Source organism: Cupressus sempervirens, chromosome 11 (genome assembly GCF_028749045.1).
Source record: "Cupressus sempervirens isolate cs-2001-9-10 chromosome 11, ASM2874904v1, whole genome shotgun sequence".
Classification (NCBI taxonomy): Eukaryota; Viridiplantae; Streptophyta; class Pinopsida; order Cupressales; family Cupressaceae; genus Cupressus; species Cupressus sempervirens.
This window is the reverse complement of record NC_143128.1, coordinates 29,666,228-29,691,589: the sequence shown is the minus strand read 5'-3', so window position 1 is coordinate 29,691,589 and position 25,362 is coordinate 29,666,228.

Sequence of the window (25,362 nt, the reverse complement as noted above, 5' to 3'; positions counted from 1 at the left end):
AGTCTATATTAGGAGAATGCCGCTCGCACTTCTTATTGAAGCCATCAACCATCTCAACAAATACATCTCTAATCCAAGAGAAATCAACATCACCACTATCTCTAAGTATACATGAGCACCTGTAACCAATCAATCCGTGCCAACTCCAAATGCAACATAGAAATATCATGAAAAATACAACAAATGATCAATGTACTAAATACTAAGAAACCAAACCATGATCAATGTCAAAGTTCCAACCATGGCCTTAGGAACATAAACATGACAACATGATCTAATCATCTCAACCAAAGAGATAACATGATCCATATGAACATACCATAACATATAAAAAATCTAAACATGTATGAAGAGTATACCATGACATAATAATAAAACCATCCTAATAGCAAGGATTGTTGGAAGGTTGGCATCATGTCCCCTCTAGGTAAAGGTATTATTCAACATAGACTGATGGATTTGTGACATGTGCTTAACTACCTCCTATGGATCCTTGTCTTTGGATTTTGTCACGTTCATTGACAATTATAATAAAAATGGTGATTCCAACTAGTGGTATGAGAGTGCTAGGTTACAAGTTCAAATCCCTGGGGTCATGCTGAGGGAGGATTGTTGGAAGGTTTATGTCATGTCTCCTCTAGGTGAAGGTATCATTCAACATAGACCAATGGATTTGTGACATGTGCTTAGCCACTTCCCATGGATCCTTATCTCTAGCTGTTGTGATTTTCATTGGAAACTCAAGCTTTTGGTGTAACTACAATGGTGATTCCAATAAGAATACCATGTCAAATGAAAGCATATACACACCTTTACCAAGACCCCATGAGTACTCAAGATTCCACCATCTCCACACACCATGAAGAACAATATCTACACACCATAAAGATAACCAAGAACCCCATGAGTCATCAAGATCCAACCATCTCCCCACATCATGAAGAACCAAGTGCACCATGCAAATGTCAAAGATGCTTCTAAAGCAACAAGATCTAAGACAAATCTCTGACATCTACAAGCACTCAATAAATATATCAATGCCAAAAAATCTCACTCAACTATGGTACCAAGTCACCTATAGCATCATAAAATTCATATCCCACATGAAGATCCTCTAGGTCTACACTCACACAAACAAAGTTTTAGTACCAAGTGAAACCAAGATCTTCAAACCAAGAAGATACAAACCTAATCGAGAACTAGTCCTACAATCCAACTTCATCACTATGACAAGCTCCTACTAAATCATGTATCTAATCTATCTATGAAATCATGATGAAAAAAATTCACTAACTATGAGAATAAACCAAAGCATCACACCATCAAACAACTCAAAGTGTACATCATGAGCTCCTCAAAAGAAACCAAACAATCATGATCCTCAAACCAAGAAGATATATATATATATATATACCAATGAACACCAAGAATGTACCTACCTATCCAATTATGTCATACCAAAAGGAATACATCATGATCACATCCATGAGCTGAGCATCTAACTCTCAAAGTATCGAACTTGTTAGCATATAATAGTCAACCACAATCCTTCACCATGATTGTAATTGGTAACAACATCTCATCACTTCTATGTGAATACAAATAAAAAAATCATGTTACTAAGGGCATAAAAAACCCAAACCCAAGCCACCAATCTAAATATGAATCAATAATGAAAGATAAATGGGAAAACACAATCCATATCCAAGTCATAAATGTAACCTATAAGTATAGATTGTTGATGCAGGAGTATCTTGGGTTTTCTTGGTGGCTACTTTGGAGTTCATGGGAGGTGGCTCAATAGTTACTTTGGAGGGTACTTGGACTAGTAATTGATTGAAGAAGGAGTGGTGCTTGACATGGTCTGGGAGCTAGGCATGGTCTTGGAGCTCGGCATGGTCTTGGAGCTCGGAATGAATCCACACATCCCATGCCATGTTTCCAACCTTCACAAATGCTCCCTTGGCTACCCTATCAAGCTTTTTATTGTTTGACTTTCCTCTATGCCTTTTCTCCTTATGTCTTGTCTTTACAACTACCCTTGTGGTTTCTTATATAGTAGTAAGTCCTAGAAAACCACCAAGTGGTAGTACATAAACCATGTGCTACCTAATCCATTGACCCCATATTTAATATTAGATATTTAATTATTTTTTCCCAATATTAATTAATTACATCAAATATTATTACAATGTCACAATACAACTCCTCAAGAATATTCTATGGGAATATCTTCATGTTATTGTACACCCATCTAGGTGCTTTTAGGTGGAATATTACATAATAAAATAGAATAACACAATATTATGCAATGTGTGCAACACACATAATCTGAACAAAGACTTACAACTTGAAGAATCTGACTACTAGAGATTAGAAATTGAGTGATTTACAACATATTGTTAGGGATGTGTTTGAGGGTGTAGAATTAAAGTGTTAGAAATGTTTGGAACAACTAGGAGGGTGGGGGGGAATTAGTTACTCAACGTTCTTAAGTACCATTTGAACTTTTAAACAATAAAAGTTTTATTGTTCTGCTTATCACGTTGTTGCTCAGTTTCTACTGTAAAAATCTCTTAAACATAACTTTCTTTTTATAATGAAAACATCATCAAATGTGAAACCCAATTTGGGAAAACCACCAGCAACATGATACCAATTTTTCACTCTTTTGAAGTGAGCCCTATTAGGAGCCAACAATGTTAAACATTACAAAACACACTATTAAATGTGACCTTGTTAAAGGATTTAATCACCCTGATAGAAGTGGCCTTTTTAGACAACATTGATCATTCCGTTAAGAATTTCACCTAGTTAAAGGATTTACATAGATTGTTAAGTCTTCAAATGATTGTTTAGTCAACCTCTATTAAAAGGATTTCAATACAAAACATTTACAATGATTAGAATAAAAATAGTAGATTTTGATATGTGTGATTAAAACAAACTTTTGCAGGTTCAAATTTCTATTCGGTCCTTATGCCAATTCAATGATAAGCCTTCCATTGTCATCTTTGATCTTGATTCACTTGGAAACCCTTCAAGCAACTAGTCTACTATTCTCAACAACACCTAAGCCTTTCGCTCAAATTCACTTATCAATATCAACATCATTTCTGCAAGCTTTCACCTTTAGCTTCACATTCACTCACACACTTGTGTGTTTTTTATCCACTTGTGTTTGTATGTGCCTTTTGCATACATTTGCACTCCTTGATAATTTGTTTGGCTCTATAACTCTTTAAATAGGAAATTATTGCTTTACCATTTTTCATCACCACCATAGATGTTAGGGTTTATGAGATCAAGTTCAAATCAATTCATTGTATCTATCTATCTTGTTGATCATCCTCTAGAAACTTCTCTAGAATCTTTTGGAGCCCAAATTAGTACATTAGGTTTCCTATGGAATGATGATCCAATGATGAGAATTCCTAATAGAAATTTTCCAACTGACAGGTCCACTCAAATGAATGTGAACCTTTGCAATTCTAGCTCTGCAAAACCAAGGCTAGTAGGCCTATACCCCACACCTTAGAGGCTTTTTAGAGCAGATAACTTGAGGATTCAGGTGTTGATTAAAAATTTTGAACAAAAGATAAATAAAAGTTAAAGGTGAATAAAAGTTTACTTATGTTGTATGTATATGTGTGATGTGCAATGATCAGGGTTCTTAGTCAACTAGATATGTGCCCTTTCTACAATTAGCATGAAAACTCAACCAATAATCAATAGACCAATGCCTTAACCAATGGAATATTTATCATTCTTCTATCAATTACTTAAAATGTTAAGGTAACCCTTAGAGACAATCAGTGATCCCTTTAAGACAATTGTTATCACTTTAATGCTTCAAATTGACAAATGGATTAAAATATCTTCAATAATAAGTCCTATTGAATTCAATTCCCCTCAGGAACTGAACAAGAAAAGATATAGATTGAACAATCAACATAGTAACTTTGTTTAACAAGTATTGAATAACTTAAAAATATTCATGCAAATTTGAAAGCAATTAAAGAAAATTCAAAATTTAATCTAGGGAACAAATTAAACAATAGACAAATGATATCACCAAAAGATCAAACAAGCATGTCAAATCTCTGTATTGCTTTCGATATTATTCACCATAAAATTTTGTGTTGCTGGTGCATACAGATGACAAAATCTAGAGTGAACAAAAAGAATCCCTTCTCAATTGACAAAATGTAAGTTATAAAAATGGTGATCATGAATGCTTGTGATATTCGATGATCTTGGAACCCTTTATAGAAATTAAAAAGATGCATACAAGCTTTAGATCATCGTGACGCTTCCTAAAAAACCCTATATACAACTGAAAACTTTATTAACAATGTAAAGGCTTTAATAAAATATTTAATCTTCAGTGCCTCTTTGATCTCCCTTTTGATTCAATTGATAGGTGCTTTATTAATTTCAATGAATAAACCCTGCACACATAAAATCTTAACGAGAGATTTTAATAAAGTAAATAAATTAGGGCCTTATATTTGATTTACGTTTTCCAAAATCTCTCTCCTGTACATACAAATTTAAAAAATATTTAACCTTCAAGTATTACTATGGAGAATATTCTTGTAATATTGACTTTCTAATTTTAGGGTAAACGTACACAATTTTGAAAATGAAAATATTACCCTAAAATTGAATTTGATAGTAATTTATTAAATATCAAGAGAGACATCATTTATACTCCACATGCATTTTATTCTTCGCAAACTTAGGGTAGAAGTAAATAAAATAACTACCCTTTTACAAAGAGATGCAAATATATTATATTAATAGAACAACTCTTTATCTAACATATACTTTTAAAGATTTATCTTTATAAAATAAAAAACATATAAAAGGGGTAACCCTAAAATTATAAAACTCACCTCAAGAAATGATTTCAATAATTATCATAAGGTAAATAAAAATAAAAACATCATCTTATAATTTCATGATGAAAATATTTTCACTCTTAGGGCAAGTTTAATTTTTTTGAAAGGAACAAATATTACCCTATAAAAGAGTTTTACTATCTCAAACAACCCATAAGAATGATTAGATATCCTTTTTATAAAAATATTGTAATTATAATTTTCCTTTTTAACAACTATTCTCAAGGAATATAATAGAACAATTCGTTAAGGTAGAATGGGTAGTTAGGATAGGAAAGAGGATAGGGTTGATTAGTTGAGTTTTCAACTCCCTCTCCCCATCCTTTTTTCATAAAAACCATTTATTTTTGAAAAGGGAACAATTAATCAACCAAATATGAATTTAAATAATATTTGACATTTAATCACTTCTTACCTTTACCCTTATCCTTTCGTACTTTGGGGAATAATCATATCATTTAATTTGATCATTAATTCAAATGTATCAAGAAATAATAAAACTATTAATGCTAGGGAAGGTAAATAAAATATTATTGTGTGCAAAATAATTTTTTTTTTAAAATAACAATGATATTTAAATAAAATAATGTTTAAAAATACTTCCCTTTCAAATTTGACACCTGCAAATTTAGGTGTCAACAATGGCTCTAATTGGGGATGTGTGTCCATGCCTTGGCACAACGAGAATCCTTTGGAGGAAGAAGACCACATTAAAAAAAAGCAGAAAATAGATTAAAAATATGTAAAAATTTAATCTATTTAAGAAAAATAAAAGCATAATATAAGGAGAAAGATACTTCCCATCTTGACTTCTCATTGGCATAGCAACTATTACAGAGAAAGCTTGAAACATGTTATAGTGATCCCCGATAGATGTAATCATTATAAGGTATAGTGATCATTATTAACTTTAAGGTTTATCTCACAAAGAAGAAATTTATAAATGTTTTTATAATATTTGGAGAAATATTTTGTCAAGAAAATATATCCAATTAAATCATACCAAATCTCCATTTAAAACTTTATTATAAAAAATATTTGATATAAAAAATAAAAATTCAATTGCAGTAAAGCTTCTTTATTTAAGTAAAAATAAAATAAAACATTAAAAATACCTACCTTTGCTCACCATAAACCTTACTGCTATTGCTACAACGATCTAGCCTTTTCTTATTGCTCATTGCTATATCTTTTTTATGCCTTTCCTGCATAGCGATGACCTTTGATCGCTATAATAATATATAGCAATGTCAATTTAAACTTTTGACACTAGTCCTGTCGCTGTTGCCATATGAATAAAAAATCTTATCGCTCATCGCTATGTCTTATTTTCTCCAAATGTGATGAGCGATCATATTAGGTTTAGGGTTTCTGCAACTTCAATTCATTTCCAAATTTATCTTCATCCTTTTATCTTGTGACTGTGGTTCTATTAGATGCTACATTTTTCATATCTAGGGCTGATCTCGTTGCATTCTTCCATTGATATCATACATCTTTCACTTCCCAGTATTCATGGAATCGATGGCATATATTACTAATTCCTAGGAAAATCTTGGAAGTGAAGACTTAAAAGCCGCCTCCACACCACTCCCCACCCTTGCACATACTATACATTCTGATAGCCATTTCTTTAAAGCTTTCAGGCATGATTCTACCACTGATATGTTCTCTACTAACATCTCTACTCTTCTCAAACTCTCCAATGTTTTCATAATTTTTACATTGGGTTCCTTCCAACCTATGTGTGCTATCAATATTTCCAATGACATACAAAATTCTAAGCCTTTTATCATCTTCAACCTTCCTTTATGATATCCATAAACATCTTGTATGGTTGGGCCAAAGATTTTGAATGCTAGGCGCGATCATCTCGCAACCCGCGATCATCTTGCAACTCGTGATCATCCCATAACCCAAGAGAACAAGCCACGAGGCCCCTAAGAAGATATAACTATTATTCGACATTATAAAATTTGCATTGGACGTTATTGATGCAAACTAGTGCTTCTGCTACTTATGGTGCTACTAGCTCGTATGTTTTAGGGTAGGTGCTGCTATTGAAGGAATTGAGAAATGAAGACTGAGGGTAGTCGAAGGGTTGAATGAAGGACCCAGCTTTCAAGGTGGAGTATTTGGGGGACACGAACCATTTATTAGAAGACCTGGACTCTCGCCCATCAGGATAGTGGTCTTGGTCCTCTCGATCCGTAGGTCCTTGGGTCTCCAAATGGATCATACAGATATACAATGGCATCACTCCCTGGTAATGGGTAGATAATCAAAGATGCTTACTCACTGTTTACTCATCTATTCGATCTAGCTAGGCTGGAAGATCTGATTCCTTCAAAAGATGATTCATGGCTGCGGTTTTGGATGTTAAGGTTCATATTATTAGTTGTCTAGATTCTACCAATTTCAATCTCTTTCCACCCTTCATACTCGGAATTATCTGTGGGAAGCTCATAATGACATACTGGGCAAGAACTTCTAGTACTGGGCCACGGTAAAATACAATCAGAAAGATAGAGATGCAAGCATGGTAGCCGTCTGACACCTTATGTTGCATAGAAATAAGTGAAAGCCTTCTATCAATCATGTCCCAATTGAAATCATATGGCTCTTCCAAAGGCATCAATGATTGATATATGATCAGGAAATATCATAATCTAGTATCCTTGGAGTGCGATCTTTGTACTAGATGACTTTGTGGTGGATGATTTCCATATGTGACTATAGCCAAGGAAAATGCATCTAATCCCATTGCCACTGGTAAAAGCTATATTTTCTTGGTTTCACCAACTTTGCACATATCGTGAACCTCTGTCTTTTTGCAGCCAGTGCCTCTCCTAATGTAAAGTGGAAAATCTATTATGCACAGGTAAAAAATTAAGTTCCAAAGTCAGTACAATGACCTGTCATAATAAATTTTCATCATATACATTAGTTGCAACTCATGAACTATCTTCTTTTAAAGTTTTAGATATGCATCTTGCCTTCTAGAAAATTGAATTTATTAAACATATAAAGAATCAGAAATATTACTTTAACATAATTGACAGAAGAACATTGCAATCAAAATGTTAGGGCAAAATAATATCTTTAATCTTTAATACAACTCTAATGTCATTTGAAACTTAAAATAATCAAGGGAATTTTTTTTTCAAATAAATCACCATATGCTTTTTCTTTTTATAAGAAATAATATGCCCATATTTTAAATTTTATTTTTAAAAAATAGGTATTGAGATATTATACTTATCTTAGAGAAGATGATGCCTTAATTATGAGGATTCCATGAATGATTTTGATGAAACAATTTAATGCAAGAATCAAAAGAGCTTCCAAAAAATAATCATATTAATATAAAATATTATCACATAGATTCAAACTTTAAAATGATCATATTAAAAGGAAATTCAAACCAAAAGAAATAATGCATACCTAAGATGTCTTTATGTTTCCTTACTCATACCTAGAAGTAGACCATAAAACCCAATTCGGTGCAGAATAAAATAGGGAGGCCCTAGGCCTCCCAAGAGGAAATCTCTATTTTTCCCTCTATCAAAAACCTTATTTTGATCATGCAACATTAATAAAAATCTAAAAAAATTATTGTCTATATCTATCACTTCAATCATTAAATAATTTCTAGGGTTGAAACTCTTTTGCCAAGTAAAAGGCCTATATCTGAAAAGAAATTTATTTTAAAAACTAAGTTTCTTATGATGAATCATCATATCATTCATTTGAAGGTTCCCAAGAACTTTATAAGAATCATTGCCGATGATATTGAAAACTTTCATTTCTATTCCTTGAAATCTCGGGAACAAATATTTCTTTTCGATATTAATTTTCTTTTCCATTTCACACAATATATATGAGAAAATATTAAAGTTGAAAGTATCAAAAATATTTTCAAAAGGATTTATAAGAATACTTACCTCAACTTGCTACTAATAATACATACTATTTTCACAAGTTTGAAAAAGTCTTTCTCACATGATGAACTGGTGTAAGCATCATTTTTTGAGAACATGTCATGAATTTTATTGACTTCAACATTATCATTAAGCCTTCTATCTTCATCATGATACTTATGGATTTGATTGCATAAGGATTCATCTTCAAATAATGGGTTTAGGAACATAAAAAACTCATACACATTTTCGCAAGTCTCTTCTTCAAACAAAGGATTTAGGAACATAAAGAATTTAGACATATCTCCATGAAAGTTTTCTTCTAAAACTTCTTCATGTTTATATGTTGTAAGTAGTTTCATTTCATATTTACTACATGATCCCTGCAAATTATTGTTTTCTTCCAAAATATTTTGAGTGTATGCTGATCCATCAACTTATTCATCATGCTAGATTGAGAAAAAAATTGAGCTATTTCTCTCAACATATATTTTGTATTCCATATCTAGCAAGGCAAAGATTTCTTTTATACTAAGAGAATCAGCCTCTTCATTTTCAAACTCACTGTCATCTATTGTCATACACATATCTTTAGAGACATATTCTTTTTTATAATGTCCAATATTTTCATCTCCATCCCAATCCAAAACTTCATCTCACTCATATATTGCTTCAGTCATATATTCACTATCCTTTGCAATTAGTTCATTATTTAGTTTGAGAAAGGTAAGGAGTTGTTGATCACATAAGAGACCTAGTTCTTGTATTTTGTTGATAAGAGAAGAGGATGGAGATCTACATTTTGAAGGTATTTCTTGATAGGTATTGAACATCCTTATAAAGAATTGTACTATAAATTCAACTTCTTATTTTTCTAAGTTCCAAAATGCATCCAAAGGAGATATATAGCTTCGTACTTCATCATCTTCATGTAATATTTGAAAAAGAAGCTTTAAATTAGGATCATCTACTGAGATCCCAAATTCACGATTTTTTTTTGTAAATTCCTTAGATGAAGACATGATGCCCAAAGGTGCTTCACAAAAAATATTGCTCATCCTTATAAACATATGTGTTGAAGATTCTCCTTCATATCTTTTCAAATTGAAAAATGCATCTTAAAGGTGTTTGTGTGCTTCCTTCATGGTGTAATAAAAACCTGGTTCCATATCATAGTACATTTTAAACGATTTCCTTCTAAGTCTTCTCTCTCAATAGAGCTATCAACTAGAATATTTTTAAATAGAGTCACCACCTCTTTTATAGAGGAATATATAGATTTGCTGATCTTATGAGTTTTTCCTCCAGTAGAGTGCACATACTCCTCGCTTTATATTTCTAATCTTCTAAAACCTAATATTTTTTGGGTTACTTTATAATCTTTGATTATGTAGACAATTCCCTAGTAGAGTTGCCAATTTGTTGGTGCCCAAATTAGCAGATTAGGTGTCATATGGAATGATGATCCAATGATGGAAATTCCTAATCATAATTTACCAATTGACAGGTTCCACTCAAATGAATGCGAACCTCTACAATTATGGTTCTGCAAAACTAATGTTAGTAGGCCTACACCTTACACCCTAGAGGATTTTTTAGAATAGACAACTATTAGAATATATAATCTACTAATATAACTAAGAGGAGGGGGGGGTTGTGGGGGTGTTATCCAACTATTATTAGAATTATCATCCTTAAACAAACTTAACCATATAAGAAATATAAATTGAAACCACAACAAGATACTCATACACAACACCACCAACTATGTTAACTATGGAAACCATTGACGAGAGGGAAAACCCTAGTGGGGATGGTACCCACAAGATGATGTACTAATATAAATATTCCTTGTTAGAGGATGGACCCTATTAGGAGTCTATGAATACATATAGTACATATGAGTCCTTGTTAGGAGACTTTGAATCCTTGTTAGGAGTTGTGGAAGACAACTGGATCCACTGCCTAAACAACTTTAAGGGAAAGACCAATGAACCCACTATCCAAATGATCTATGTATTATTCCTTGTAAAATAATAGAAATGAAATGTACTCCTTCCTTGATGTGAAGACCCAATCTTTCTTCTTCCCCAAGCTCTCCCTCAGGGTCTCCTTATATTATACACTTGAACAAATAGGGCTTCCACACACCCCATGCTCTTTAGAACTCTAACCAAGTATATCCTAACCTTTCAATTGGTACATATCAATCAAGTAGAACAATATTTCTTACTAACTCCCATCAACACAACCAATGCACATTAGACCTCCCAAATGATTGGCTAGTCTTCTATAAATGTCTTTGGACTCTCTTCAAGACCCTTAAGAAAAATCAATCTTGAAATCCTAACTGAGTTCCAATTTTGAAGCAAAAATGCATCCAAATGTTTGAAATAGGGCTACAATAATTAGCTCATCAAATGCATAAAAACCAAATTAACTTTAAAAACTCCTTAACAAGGGGTAAAAAAATGACCATTCTAGATACCCTTTTCAAGGACCTTAAATATTTTGAGGGTCTAAGGACTTCAAACTCTCTGTAGTGCTAGCACAAAAATAGCCTTAAATTAAGGGTTTTAAGGGTTTTTTCAACAACCTGATGCAAAGATAATTTTGCACACCTTAAGACTTCCACCAAGGCTTCCCATTTGGATTGATGTTACCTACAACACCTCCTAACATAGTCCAAACTTAGATTGAAGTATCAAACACATTCAACCAATCCCACTCCACTTGTTTTGTATTGTGATCCCGACCCAAGTTACAAGGACTTGCCTTGGGCATCACCTCAAATTTTCCTCCATAGCATTCTAGGGCCCCATCTCCATTGTACACAATATAAATAGAGTCATGTTCCAAATCCTAAAAGGCCATACAAAACCTATGGTGGGAAATGGCCCTAAATAATAGAGGAGATGAATCTAGAAAAATTGTATTGAAGGAGAGTGAATTGCATCATGATGAGTTCATGACCAAGTTTCATCCATTGATATATCCACATATCCAACATTTTCATGGTGCATGATGGCAAGCTAAACAGTTTCGTGATTCCAAAAATTGTTTTCCACCTGGTTGTATACTTTCAATTGTAAATTTTTCTGAGAATTATACATTTGCACCTCATACAGAGCTCCAAGGCCAATATTATCATTCTGAACAAGTTGCAATATTTGTGCAAGTGACCTATAGACATGAGCAATTTGAGGTGGATCAGATAGAAAGATTGGATGAAAATGAATGCATCATCATCAAAGAGGTTCATTTCTATATTAATGATGATAGAGTTCATGGCAGTAGTTATATGGCTCATTGTTTTGCAATGTTCTCTGAAGATCTCAAAAATCGATCTACGTGTTGTACCAGACTTAGCACTCTGACCCCCACCATGAACACTGGCATCCCTTGAGGATGCAGGAGTATGATCCCCAGAACTAGATGCCATAATGTATATATGAAAATAAATATATAGATATGAATGTGAAGCTACAAGAGTGATAAATATCTAGAGATCTGCACATGCATATATATACAAATATAAACATACAAGTGTATTTAAATTAAAATAATTAAAAGTTAAATTTAATTTGAAACACACGTACATATAAATACACGACATTAAATGTATGGTGCTAAATTCAATCATGTAACATACATATGTATTTTAAAACAAATTATCTTAGAGACCATATCTAATGTACATTGTAACGTGCTCATGCAAATGTGAAAAATAAATATTCGTACATGTACATGTGTATATGCAATAAAAATAAAATAAAATTTCTTGATTAAATGATAACTAAGTGTACACATGTATACATGCAATAAAAAAATATAATTCTTGACTAAATTCTAGATTTTGATGTAAATGCTTTGATGATTATGGGAGATGAGAGTTAGGACATAGGGGTAGAATTTTTTTTTACTAGATAAGTAAATGAGTTTAGTTAGCAAATGTTATTTTATAATTTAGAACTCATGACTTAATTTAGTAGTTTGAATTAGAGTTAGGAACGTTAATAAAGTAAATGGGATATAGTATATCCTAATAATACATATTAAGACTTATTAGAACCTATAAAAAATAGTATGACCTATTATGACTCCTGTGTCCCCTTAAGACACACATGTATGGATAATGTACTGAAAAATGCAACATAAGTGATCTTAATGTGTTGTTTGGTAATGTAAGACTCATTATTACCTGACAATACCTATTATGTGCTAGTAAACATATGAATACCTATTAGAACCTATAACAGATGTAATGACCTAGTAGGAGTCCCTAGGTCCCCTTAACATATATATGGATAAAACTACCTAGAAATGTATCATAAGAGGTCGTTATGTGTCATTTGGTAATGTAAGAATAATCATTGCCTAATAAGACCTATTATATCCTAATAATACATATTAAGACTTATTAGAACCTATAAAAAATAGTATGACCTATTACGACTCCTATGTCCCCTTAAGACACACATGTATGGATAACATACCGAAAAATTTAATGTATAAGTGATCTTAATGTGTTGGTTGGTAATGTAAGACTCATTATTACCTAAAAATACCTATTATGTGCTAGTAAACATATGAATACCTATTAGAACCTATAACACACGTAATGACCTAGTAGGAGTCCCTAGGTACCCTTAACATATATATGGATAAAAATACCTAGAAATGTATCATGAGGTCGTTATGTGTCATTTGGTAATGCAAGAATCATCATTACCTAATAAGACCTATTATATCCTAATAATACATATTAAGACATATTAGAACCTATAAAAAATAGTATGACCTATTACGACTCCTTTGTCCCCTTAAGACATAGATGCATGGATAACGTACCTAAAAACATATCATTTAACTGATCTTAATGTGTTGTTTGGTAATGTAAGACTCATTATTACCTAACAATAACTAGTTGTTAAAATGAACATCATCAATATCTAAGTGTGGTTCATTTGGTTAGTAGAGGGCCTATGTTATGGTTAGAATGTGGTATGGGTTATGATTGTAGTTAATATAGGGTTATGTTAGAAGGTGTATTTAATGTCAAAATTAATTTCAGCATAAGAGATTATTGTTTCACCTCTAGATCCATCGGGTTATGTTAGAAACTGAACAATGTCCCCTAAAGGTTTGCTACATTTTTTACTAATGTTTTTCTACATTTTTACCTCATGTTTTTCTATATTTTTTAACTATTTTTTTTGACATTTTTACCTAATGTTTTTCTATATTTTTACCTAATGTTTTTCTACACTTTTAACTAATGTTTTTCTATGTTTTTATCTCATGTTTAACTACATTTTTGCTAACAAATTAATTTAAATACCATTCTAAAACAATGTAAAATAATTTAAATAAGTTAAACATATTAAAAAATAAACAATTTTAAATATTTCACTCACAAAATAGGTAAAAAACAACTACTTTAAGTACAATTAACATCTATTAATCAAAAAACACATTAAAAAAATATTAAAAAGTGGGGAGGAAAAAGCCACTAACCAGTTACGGCTGAAACAGTTGACCCACTCTCTAGGAACCTAGTAACCACAACAGTGAAAATGATAGCTGCAAGAGGTTTACGATGATTTTATTGCAGCACGGCGTTTCGGCCATAACTGTTTCGGCTGAAACCATTTCGACTGGAATAGTACAAGCCACGTAGGCACACGAAACCACCACATATGTTCGGTTGGAACCATTCCGACTGAAACTATTCTGGCCGAAAGCCTTCCGGCCGAAACACCAAATGATATCACAAAGGGTGACACAGGTTTATGCTTCCACCCACCCACATGGTAATAGTATGGGTTAGGGGTTTAAATATAATCATAAGTTGGTCCAGGGGACCTAGGAGACTGTCAAAAATAGTCATTTCCAAGACAATTCAAAAATCGGGTTATCAAATGACTTCTTCCCTCATTACACCACTTGGTTAAGTTCTTATTGGTAGAAAGGTATAAGAAGGTAAGAGGGGTAGGTGAGGAGGAAAGTGGAGGCCTTTTTAGGGAGCTTGTGCCAACCTTAGTGGTTGTTCACCCACTCTCTAATTGTAGAGACAAAAAAGGTTTGGAAGGAAAAGCTTGGAAGCCAAGGAGGAAAAGATCTTGATCACCATTTGACAACCATAGCTTGGAAGGAGGTTAGTGCTTCATGTCATGTTTTCTTCATCTCATTGAGTTGAAGTTTGAAATTGTAGGAGTGTTTTTGTAGGATCTACATGTGTGATATGGAATTTTGCATCGTCATTGAAATCTTTCTGTTGTGGTGTTGTTGTGGTGTATATTGTTTCATGAATTCTCTTGGGGTTTCTTGTTTTGTTTGGATGTTGAAATTTGTTCATGGGTGTGGAGGCTTCACTCACCCTTGGGAGGGAAGAGCAAGCCTTGGGTGAAGGGGTTAGTTGGGCTTGAAATATGGTTGAGAACCTTGGAGTATGGGCTCCATTGTATGCCATATTCTTTCATAAGTTGTTATGGATAATAAGGAGAATGATGGTGTGGTAAGAAGGTTGATGAAGTATGGAAATCCAAGGATGCTTTAGTTGATGTTAGTATGATTGAAGGATGTTTGTGAAAGCCCAAAAGGGCATGAAATTTGTTGTTTTGTGAAAGCCCCGAAAGGGCATGAAAATTGTTGTTATAGATTCAATATGTTATGGAAAGTCTCCTAATTGAAAGCCTACCTTCGCCCAATGTTTATGATTCCATTTGTGAATCATTGCGCAAACCTTGGTTGGGGTTGTAAATGTGTTGAAAAATGTGTGATCTTGTTAGTTCATGTTGCTGTGATGATGTTTGGATGTATCTCGGTTGATTTTTATTTCCCCTAGCGCGAGGGTGGTCTCCTTGAGGCCTAGGTTGGGAGGTGAGCCTCCATGGTTCATTATTTTTATCTCTCATCTGCAGGTCCTTCTTGGTTGTTCTTGACAACTTGGAGCTCTCAATGTTTTCCATGTGCATAGGAGATGAAAATATTCTTGTTGTATTTGAGTTAAAGCTATGAGTAAAACTCCATCCTCTTGTGTGTGTTAAATGTATTGCATGAGTAATTTTATTGCTTCTCATTGTCAAGAAGATTGGGAGGAACATCTAAGTTAGTGAGTAGTATTTCCATTGTATTAGCATACTAAAGAGATCTCACCACCTTTTTATATAAAGGAAGAATCATCGATAGAAACATGTATTGTGTGTGAGAAGCTAAGTTATCTTGGTGCTTTAAGTTTATGTGCTTCTTCATTTCTATTTAGATTGCAAGATTGATTCTAATTATCATGGAAGAATAGAAATAACTAGAAATATTAGATCATGTAATGGTATTGGAATGATAATGTTATTTCAATTCTCTTGAATAATTAATGTACATGCATATTTGAATTGGATCCTTATTGGTGAATAAAATATTAGCTCCTGAGCAAATGATTTACCATTTCCCATTACTCATAGAATTGAATCATTCAGTTTGGTTCATCTAAGACAACTAACATGGTTTTTATATGTGTTTTTTTTGTAATGAGTTATCTGTTCAAATGATCCAATAAGTTCATTAATCTAAATTGTAATAACAAATCTAATAACTCCTAATATATCACTGCAATAATATGATGGATGTCCTATACTAAAGGAGAAGAAAATCATATAGAAGATATAAAATGCAAAGAACATAAAAAAAAATACTACTGAAAGTGCTGATTTTATCCCTCTGGAATTTATATGGAAAGGAAAATAAATATCCTCCTCCCATTATAGAGCATTATTTTAATGAATAGGAACCTACCTAGGACTCTAAAAGAATAGACACTTCTAGCTAGAAACAAATTCAACAAGCAATGATCTATAAGGCATATATGTCTAATCACCATCAAATAGAAAAAGCAAAATTTAATAAAAGTATAATAATGCTATATTAAATGTGACCTTTGACTTGAGACAGCCCTATGATCTAAGGTGCCATCTTTCTATTACTATGAACAAGGTTTAAAAATAAAATAAAATAAAGGCAATAAATACCAAGTTAGCAATTATCCCTAAGTGCCTTCTCTTGGGCATTAAGGAGGAGTACTTGACAAATTAATTGCTGTTGACAATGTTTGAAAACTTCCCTTCCTTGGACATCGACCATTCTCCTTGGAATGAAGAAAGTAAAAGATGAGATTTATTATGGAGGGTGCCTTGGAGAGCATGCACACTCCCCCATTTTCGCTCCACCTACCTCCACTCACACCTAGGCAACAACAAGGCTGATGGAAATCAGATTTAATATGTTATGTTGAGCTCACAAAAATTTGCCATATCCAAGTCACCTAGAAAGGAAAAGAAGGGGTAAATGACATCAGATTTTGTGATAAGACATGTGCAGTAACTCAGTCTTGCAAGGACACCTAGCTTCATGTGACTAGAGATATGATAGCAATTTAGGAGGGGAAATATATGCAAGATTAGAGTTAAGACTAGCATAGTTAGGAAGGTATAGGATATAATAAATATGATGTAGAGTTAGATGAGAGTATGACATAGGAAGTTGGAGGGGTTTTAAAAAGTAATTATATATGTATTCATAGGAGGATTTAAATATTAGTTTTATTTTCTTTGAATTTATTTTGACACATGAATTTGTAAATGATGCTTATAGTGAATATTGATATATAAGCTAGTTACAGTTATTTGAATAATTCAATGGTAATATTAATATGTCATTCATTTTAAGATATTTGACTATAGCATAAAGGGACTATAGATATTTGGGGATGAAATGGGTAGATATATATATCATATTATTTAGTGATTATTTTGGATGAGAGTAGAATAGATAGGATAAATGAGTAGGGCACTCAACTTTAAATATGTTGGTAAATAGTTTCTTGGTCATTGCTAATGTTATTAGCCATAATTGTTGATGATCGGAGTTTGGTGTAAGGAGGTATGGGATTAGACAGTGATTGAATCTAATTATTATTATACAGTAATTTTAAGTATAGTAGCTTTGTGTTAATATTAAATAATAATAATGTTAGCATTTAAATGAAAGATGTAGAATAAGAATAAAAGGTATAGGTGTACTTAAGATATAATTATCATATTAGTTAACTAATAATAGTAAAAATAATAATAATTAATATAATGATAACCCTGATACTAATGGACACAAATTGATTAATAATTCATCTTCTCATCGCAATCTTCAATGCTAGCACCGCTAAGTTAACATAATTTGAATCACACCTGCACATCAGAGTGTCTTGGCTTGGGTGCAGAAGAATAAGGGCTCGTAATCTAAAACTCAAGTGGAAAAATCTTGATCCATTAGCAAACTTAAACAACTCCAAGTTTAAGCATGGATAACGTATTCTCTTATCCAATCGACCAATTCATAATAGTCAAGCAATTTTTGAATCTTCATTGTAAAATGTAATCTTAGAATGCATCTTACACATTTAGTTATTCAGAGTAATAGTCTAGTATAACCGCAACCTGATAGGAGTGTAAACCCTTTCATAGTGTACACCTAGTCATTCAACTAAATAATAAACATAACGTGTCTCTTTTGCACAAATAAAAATAAAAAAAATTGGTTGTGTCCCTCCGTTAAAATTTAGGGCATGACAATTGAGCATTCTGAATTTTATTGCCAAGTGGCATTTGAAACAAATGTATATTATTTAAATGGACCTTGGACTTTTAATTATTCTTTCATGTGGATGTGGTATCTATTAGACTTAGTATTAATTAAATTTAAATGTAACTCAACATCTTGGGATCCTTAAGGAATGTAATCTATTTGCTTATGTATGAGTATATGTTATTTCTTCTACCACTTTATGTTTGATGCGTATATTATTTTTTCTTTAAAAAAATTAAATGTTTGGAAAATTTAGTAAAATTTTAGGGTAATTCTTTCTGATTCCTTGGCAAGGCATTACATTTGGTATCAAAGCCCGAGTTTCTACATTGGGAGCTCTAGGTATATTGGAACACCACTAGTTGTTAACTAGTTGAACTAAAAAAAAACTTAAATTGTGATATATATCTATATCAAACTGAAACTTGAACTAGTTGAACTAAAACATAATTTGAACTTTTATACTTTCAAACTTGAACATTTAGAACGATGGTTCATGGGCTTAGGAGCCAACGTAGAAAGAACTTTGGATGAAATGCAAACTCTATTTCTAGATAAATATAAAGAGTATTTCCAGGCATTTGGTTCAAGAGGAGATGATATCTTTAGGAGATCAAAAAAGGAGGAAGAAACATTAGAAGACTATGTTTCATGTTTCTTGTATACACTGCAGAAAAATCCTCAACATGTGTTGTCTAAGGATTCACAAAAGCTAGTCTTTTTGAGAGGTGTAAATGATAATTGTCTAGAAGCACTAGATCTAATGGCTAGTGGTGATTTATATCAACCTTCTTGGGATGACCTCATGAAAATATGTCAAAATTATTCAAGGTCAACTATGAAGAAAGGTCATGGACCTCATTTCACAGTCACTAAAGGAATCAGTTAGGGAATTTCAAAGCTTGAGATATCTAATCTGCTCATAGATTTTAAGCAGGATATTATAAATGATGTTGCTACACATCCTGACACAATGACTACAAAGAAGAATCATGCTGAAGTTGAATTACAATTAGTTGAATACTGCCCCCACTACCGAAAGCAAAAGAAGGATTGCCAATGCAAATTGGTTGCCTGCATGGAGAACCAACATCTTCCAACTTAGTATATCAAGATAGATAGAGATGATGAGCAAGTATTCTTTGTTGCTCAACACTGGCCATGGGCCCAACATCAAGGTATGCCTCATGACCCTTTGTAAAATTAAAATTTATATGGTATTCAATGGAGAAACTGTAAGCCCCAAGGTCATCCACAATATAATCAACCTAATTGGAACAATATTGGGTAAAATAATCTGCAACAATGCTAATGGCCTCAAAACTCCTGACCATCCTGGCCCAACCAACTGAATAACCAATGGTAAAACTAGTAGAACCAATGGCAACCATCCAAGGGGAATTGGCAGTCTACAAACCAATGGAGAGGACCTCAATAGTGGTTTAACCAAAATACTGGCACTCCACAATTACCACCCCTAGCCTAACAACCTGCACTAATGCCACCATCTATGAATCCTGGACCTCAAAAGTAGACACAATTACCTACAAAACCTCAACCAAATCCAAATAACCATTAGCCATAACAACCCATGTGTATTGTTGATGCTCAACAATATCCTACTTACGCTCTGAATATTGTATATATATATATATATATATATATATATATATGAGATTTGGTACAACTTTACCAGTGCCTAAACCTCTTATAACTAAAATACCAAATACTCCTTAGCATTAGAACCCCTAGTCTCCAAAGAGGTTGACCCAACCAATGTCATTATCTTATCCCAAGCTCAGCTAGTGGTGGAACCTCCTTTTCTAAAGAAGCTTGTACAAAGTAAACCTATACAAATAGAGGAATAGTCTTTTGATATTGTTGACCAGTTGAAGAAAATGCATGTCCGGATACCCCTATTCCAAGCTATTAAAGATATTCCTATCTATGGAAAAGCCATTAAAGAAGCCTGCCTGAAGAAACATGGGAGGAAGAAAAAGGACCCAACTATAGTCCATGTTGTGGGACAATTGGCTGACATTATGTTAGAAAAATTGATCACTCCAAACTATTCTAATCAAGTAGTCTAGTTGTGAATGTGAGGATAAATGGTCATTCTATTAAAAATACTTTAATAGATCTTGGTACTGCTATAAATTTCATGACCAAGGATACTATGAAGAAGTTGAACATAGAAGGATCAAGGGCTACTTCAACAATTCTACAACTTGTAGTTAGTTCCAGTCCTGGTGGGATGATAGAAAACATAGTTGCAACCTTAGACTCTTTAGAGTATCCTGCATATTGCATGATCTTGTTTCCCAAAGTTAATTTATTTGGTTACCCTATCATCCTAGGAAAACCATGGTTAGCTATAGTTGATGCAAATATAAGTTTTAGATCAGGGAATATGACCATATCAAATGGCCAAGCAATAAAAAAAATGATTTGTATCCTCCAATACAACCATTACTAGATTTGAGCACATTTGTCGAGCTAGATTTAGGGGATGGAGAAGAAGAATTAAACTCTATAGCATAGCTTATGATGTTACATAGACAATCTTTTCTAAAGCTGTAGGAAGAGAATTTAGTACTTCAAAGTATTCTTACTAACAATTGTGTGGTAGAAAAAGATGTATCTGAAAGTTCTGTGTTATAATTAACCACATATGAGGAATGTGATGAGAATTGTACTCTGCTCAAAGAACTAGACATTCTTCATCAACTTTTACCATGTGAATTAGATACAAGTCCAATTTCTAAAGCTGCTATGATAGAGTCTACCACTACTGTTGAGTTGTCCAAAGGTCATAATCTTCATGTTAACCCCAAAATATCATCTACACAAATGGAACAATTAACAAAGCTATTAATGTGATCAAATTTCCACAATCCATCATAGTTTTGTAAATCAGTTTCTAGATTAGATTGTGTGACGATTTTTACCATCAACGTTTTGAATCACACTACATGATCCATCATCAAGATGAGAGAGCAGGAGATGTCAAACAAAATAAGTGGAAAATTTAGCCTAGACTCACCAAATAAAAGAGAACAAGAGCAAGGGAAAGCACAAACTCCGAAGCTGAACCAAATAATAATAAATATAAAAATACAAACAAGACAAAACAAAAAAGGGGGAATGACTCAAACAAAAGGACAACACACAAGAAAAAGGAACAACAAGGAAATAAAAATAAGAAGACCAAGAAAATAAAAAATGTACAAGATATATATGTATATATATATATATATATATATATATATATATATATATCTACGCAAAAATGAGAAAGACCTAATACCTCTAATACAAAAAATACACAAGAAATATCTTTATAATATATACTTAATATATATATATGTAATACATGTATTACATATAAAAATATATTATGTTTATAAGTGAATCTATATATATAAAATATAAACATATATATTAAACATATAAGCACACACACACACACACACATATATATATATATATATAAAAACATATATATTAAACATATAAGCATATATATATATATATATATATATATATAAAGCTACTTCAAAAGCATGAAAAGGATTTTGCATGGGACTACATGGTGATATGAAAGGGTTGAGTCCTACATTATGCACTCATAGAATATACATCAATGAAGGGTGTCTACCACTTTGTCAACCCCAACAAAGGATAAATCCAAGCCTTAGAGAAATAGTTAAAACTGAATTGCAAAAATTCATTGATGCTAGTTTTATTTATCCTATATCTAATAGTAGATGGGTGTTATCCCTAGTCATAGTGCACAAAAAGTGAAGAAAATGGAATTTTTTTGTAGATTACAGAGGATTGAATAAGGCCACGAAAAAGGATCACTTTCCTTTACCATTTATAGATCAAGTTCTAGACACTCTAGCTAGAAAGAAGTATTTCTCTTTTCTAGATGGGTATAGTGGTTATAATCAAATTAGTATTGCTTCTGAAGACCAAGATAAAACCACATTGACATGCCCATGGGGTACTTTTGCATACTCTATTTTGCCATTTGGTCTATGTAATGCTCCTACAACATTTCAACAAGTTGTTATTAGCATCTTTGCTAATATATCACATGATTGTATGGAAATATATATGGATGAATTCACAACATTTGGAGTCACCTTTGAGGAAGCCATGATGAATCTTGAAAAAGTTTTGATAAGGTGTGAAGAACATTATCTAGCACTTAATTGTGAAAAATGTTTCATGCTCATGCAGGCAGGTGTGTTACTTGGTCATTTCATATTAGTTGTAGGAATACAAGTGGATCCAGCTAAGATATAGGTAATTCAAACATTTCTCATACCCACAAAACCGAAAGATGTAAGATCTTTTCTAGGTCATGCTAGATATTATAGACGTTTCATAAAAGACTTCAGCAAAATAGCTAGTCCCTTATATACATTACTGACTAAGGAAGCTGAACTCATTCGGACAACTGAATGCAATGGAGCGTTCTTGCAGCTTAAGAAACTTCTCACTAAAACCTCAATTTTACAAGGCCCTGATTGGACTTTGTCTTTTCACATATATACACAAAGACTTTTGACTATGCCATAGGTGCAATTCTAGGACAACAATCTCAACATCTTTAAAATGCAATATATTATATTAGCAAGAACCTTCATGAACCAAAATTTAACTACACAATGACTGAAAAAGAACTGTTAGTAGTAGTTTATGCTTTGAATAAATTCTAGCATTACATAAATAGCTATCCCATATTTGTTTATATTGATCATGTAATAATTAAATATCTCATGAACAAATCTACTATAACAGGTAGGTTAGCAAGATGGTTACTATTTTTGCAAGAATTTGATATCACCATCATTGATAAGCCTAGAAGATCCAATGTGGTAGCTAATTATTTATTAAGAATCTACGATGATGAGAATGACACTACTCTTGTTGATGATGCATTTCTAGATGAGCATTATTTCATATTGCTACTCAAACTCCATGGTATGCAGGCATTGCTAACTACATTGTAGCTAATAAAATGATAGAATATTTCTCTTACAAAGAAAATAAGCTGCTTATAAAAAAAGGTTTCCATTTCTCTTGGATTGATAATATCTTATTTTACACTGGACCTAATCAAGTTATGAGAAGGTGTGTGAGAGAGGATGAGACATATGACATTCTACATGCATGTCATAATGAACCTTTTGGAGTGTAGTTTGTAGCAAAAAGAATAGCCTTGAAATTTTTAACAACTAGTTACTATTGGCCTACCCTTCACAAAGATTTAGCCAACTATACACATAAGTGTGACAAGTGTCAAAGGACGGGCCGACCAAAAAAAGTAGATGAAATGCCTCTCAATCCACAACTGACATTAACACCAGTTGACAAATGGGGTATGGACTTTATTGGTCCAATTGATCCTCCATCTAATGGGAAATCATATATCCTTGTGTGCACTGACTACCTGACAAAATGGGTTGAAGTCAAAGTCATGAAGCATGCTCATGATCACAAAGTTGCAAAATTTCTATATGAAGAAATCTTTACTCACTATGGTGTACCCAAAGAACTAGTCATTGATCAAGGTGCTCAATTTACTTCTAATCTTATCACAAAACTTATGAAACAATTTAATATCAGGCACTGGAAACCAAGCCCCTATCACCCTCAAATTAATGGACAAGCACAAGTCACAAATCGAGAGATAGAGGCCATCTTAACAAAAATAGTTCATTTGCACCATAGGGATTGCAATAGCAGATTACCATAAGTTGTTTAGGCCTACAAAATAATATCGAAGAATACTACATGGTTTACACCATTTGAGCTCCTATATGGGAAAGTAGCAATGCTGCCTATTGAATTTGAACATAAATTTTTTAAGAACTGCACTGGAGCTGAACATTGAACTTCTTGTAGCATAGAGAGAACATCTTCTACATCTTAATTCTTTGGATGAAATGCATAAGGCCACTCTAGAGCATACTAAAATCATACAAAAGAAAAGAAAATAATGGCATGACTCCCACAATATCAAAAAACAATTTCAAATTGGTGACTGGGCATTGCTATATGATTCCAAATTTAAAGATATGTTAGGCAAGCTGTAGACATGATGTCTAGGTCCATATGAAATTAACCATGTCTTTGCAAATAGAGCCATCCAATTAACTACCATTGATCCAGTGCCTTTTAAGTTATTAGTCAATGGCCATAGACTCAAGTTATATAAATGGCCCCAAACAAAAGAGGACTTCATGCAGTAGTTTTAGCGGCCAAATTCAAATGCACACTAGGTAACTCTTCTTGTAGTAGAAGGTGTTGACCTCCTACCTATAGCTCTTCAATACTAATTTCTTCGTGCATGCCCATAATAAAAACTTTATGTCCACATAAAGTTCCAAATTTCTCCATTCATCTTCTAGTTTCTTCTTTTCTAACTCATCTCACTTCTTTACCTTCCATATCATCATTTTACAATGCTTTCAATCAACACCACAAGTTTGCTGATGTATGTTATCATTACTAATGTACTTTTTGCCACTTTTTGATACGTGCAATAATCAACTACCAAGTATAAGCTTTTCAAATATTTATTCATTTATAGTACATAGATTTCGTTGTTTATATCTAATACTACATTATTTATATTATGGCAGTATTATGCTAGTTCCATACCCTATACTAAGTCTGACAAGTGTGGAGACTTGTCCATATTTCATAGGGGGGAGGGAAGGTTACTAAAACCCAATGAAATTCCTATTTATTCATAAAGATTTTATTTTTTACCAAATCTTTATACTTCTTTTATTGATGAAACTCAATTGCTATAAGTATGCAAGTGTCTAGGTGTCGTAACCCTTATTCTTGAATGATTCCTTACTATCATGCTGCGATGTGACCCATAT